The following is a 3,187-nucleotide window of genomic DNA, read 5'->3' as shown; positions in this document are numbered from 1 at the left end:
ATTTGTGAAAATGAGCCGCTCAAGTAAGTTGTAAAATTTATTAAAAAATTAATTAGTGGTGTTATAAAAGTGAATTATGCATTAATTAGTTAACCTAATATTAAATTTTATTATTATACATAGAGTTTTTAATTTATTAATGAAAAAAGTGAAGTTTGGAGCATATTTTAGTGAAGTGCATCAATTGTGCGCATTGGGTCTTGTGTCATTGAAAATTTATAATTGTTTTTTAGAAACATTGACAGAAGAAGACATTCTTAACGCGTTACTAGATTCCGATTTGGAAGATTTTAGTGGTGACGACGAAGTGCTGGACAAAAATTACTTGCCATGTGAAAGCACTGACAGCGAAAACTCCGAACCAGATGATGAACACCAAAAGCAATTCTCGGAAATCGGTAAAAATGCAACTGACGAAGAAGGAATCAGACCAGTAAGTCTAGTTCAGCTCTTGTAAAATAAAAAATTAATATTCATCCTAACAAAAAATTTACAGACTTCTTCCCGTCGACTTATATGGAAACGGAAACCGTTTTCTCCCCGAGCAGAAGAAACAGCTATCCCAACAGAATGTGTAAGATGAATTTATAGTAAATTTAACTTTTAAAACATTAAAATTTTACAGGCGGTATGGTTAAAACTCCACTACAGTATTTTACGAGATATTTTGATGACAACTTTTTTGAAAATGCTGCTGGTTGTACAAATAGGTACACTGTCTTAAAAACTGGAGAGAGTTCGCATACTAGTTCTGGAGAAATAAAAAATTTCTTTGGAATGCTTATTGCAATGGGATGTGTGCGTTTTCCCAGAATTCGTATGTACTGGCAGCAAAAATTTAGCATTCCAATAGTTGCGAACACCATGAGTCGCAATCGCTTTTTTAAATTGAGGAACTCATTCCACGTTGTCTTCGAAAATGATATCACAGAGTCGCAGAAAAAAGCTAACGTATATTGGAGAGTTCAGCCAGTTATTGATGCAGTAAGAAGAGCTTGTCTCAGTATTCCAAGGAAGGAGCACGGCCGGTATTCAATTGACGAACAAATGATTCCATTTACCGGTCGTTGTCCAGCGAGACAAAGCCTGCCAAACAAACCAAGGGGTATCGGTCTGAAAAATGAAGTGCTCACAACATCAGAAGGGATGGTGCTGGATTTCGAAATATATCAAGGCAAAACCACGCCACTTACAGAAGAAGACCTTGGAGTCGGACCAGCATTTGTTTTGCGACTTGTACAAACACTTCCTAAAGGTTCCAAAGTGTTTTTTGACAGATATTTCACAACCCTACCCCTTTTAGATCGACTTTTGGCAAAGGGAATATTCGGCACTGGAACGATTATGAAAAAAAGAGTAAAATGTATCACTATGACTGAGGAAAGAAAAATGAAAAGAGGAGATATGGAGGAATTCTGTAGTCCTGACGATAAACATGTTATCGTACAATGGAAGGATTCTAAATCTGTATTATTAGCGTCTTCTGCATTTGGATGTGGTCCAGTTACGGATGTTAAAAGATGGTGCAAAAAAGAAAAGAAATTTATGCAATTTGCATGCCCAAGCGTTGTCAGAGAGTATAATAAATCGATGGGTGGTGTCGATATTTGCGATCAACTAATGGAAGCATATCGTACTTTTTTTAAAACGAGAAAATGGCCACTAAAAGTAACCATTCACTTTATTGATTTGGCTTGTTGTAACGCATGGATGGAGTACCGCGAAGACTGTCGTAAAGCTCAAACTCCTTTGAAAGATACACTTGACCTGTTAGCTTTTCGGCTTTCTGTAGCCGAAGCACTCGTTTGCATCGAAAAAAAAAAAAAACGTTGAATGGTTCTCTGGATCGGATACGGATGAGGAAGAAGTTTTGCCGCCAAAGAGACGCCGTCCTGCAGAGCATCCTTGTAACGAAAAGCGTCAAGATGGATTTCATCATTGGCCAGCTGAAGAGGACATAAAATCCGCAAAAATGTGTCGGCGTAAAGGTTGCTTATCGCGTACACGCACTAGATGTGAAAAATGTAATGTTTTCTTGTGTTTATCCAAGAATAAAAATTGTTTCAAAGAATAATACACTGACAAATAAATATTTTTTGGTAAAAATCAATGTTTAAATAATCTCGTGTTTTTTTACAAGATAGGCCCACATGCATCAATTCTGCGAGTCCTTAAAAACTTGGAAGGACATAAGATTAACTGTACTAAGAAGTGATTTCGGTTTTAGGGTCATAAAAACATGAACATAACTAAAAATTTAAAAAATTGTACAAGTAGTTTAGCCATGGGTCTGAAAGGGATACGGCTCCGTATGGCGGAGGTGGAAAACGTGTTTCGCAGACACCCAGTTTAGTATTGAAGTAGACCCAATCTTTGTAAACTATGTAAATGACATGTGGCAGGACCACGTCGACAGACTCTTCAAGAAATTTTACTAGTTTGTAGTCGTACAAGTCGTAGTCAATATCCATTGCGATTTTGTCACCAGATATGCCTTCTACAAACATTTTTTAATTGTTAACGCCATCGCATAGTTACACTATATAAATTACACAGCACATAAAAACGTAACGATCGATACTAACCTCAGTATTTTTGTACAAATGTCAATAAGGAAACTCAAGTCGAGTGGACCAATGTTAACGTATCCATTCAACTCAAGTCGTATTCAGATGTGGATATTACACAACGAACTATGTAGTAAACCAATAACAAAATCCATAAATGTAATAACGCAAAAATTAGTGACTTTGTTCATTCAAGATGAACCTGACAAACAAAAAACAATGTTTACCATGCCTCTTCTCCACCGCGATGGGAAATGATTTTTTTTATTTTTTATTTGTGTTCCACGAATGTAATATGCAGTATATTTTTATCTTGACGAATAAAATGCTTCAACAAAATTGTTTTGTTTATTTCTCTCTAACACACACGCTCCATCTTTCTCTCAAACGATATTTTGCTAATAAATACAGCTTCTAATAACATGAATATTTTTTATTCGGGATATTGTGGGTAAAATCTAGCTAGGTACTAGCTTGAGTATGTGTGCAAACGCCAATAAAGAGGCAGTCTGACTTAGGGCCTAGATGTCTCCTAGATAAATTTTCCTATCCTGTTCGCAGCTAGTAAAACCTAGCTAGGCACTTTCTAGATTGCATGATATAATGCCAGTAAATAGGCG

This window comes from Rhagoletis pomonella, unplaced genomic scaffold (assembly GCF_013731165.1).
Source record: "Rhagoletis pomonella isolate Grant_MI unplaced genomic scaffold, Rhpom_1.0 Rhpom_scaffold_00004, whole genome shotgun sequence".
NCBI classification, from domain to species: domain Eukaryota; kingdom Metazoa; phylum Arthropoda; class Insecta; order Diptera; family Tephritidae; genus Rhagoletis; species Rhagoletis pomonella.
This window is presented reverse-complemented; position numbering follows the sequence as displayed.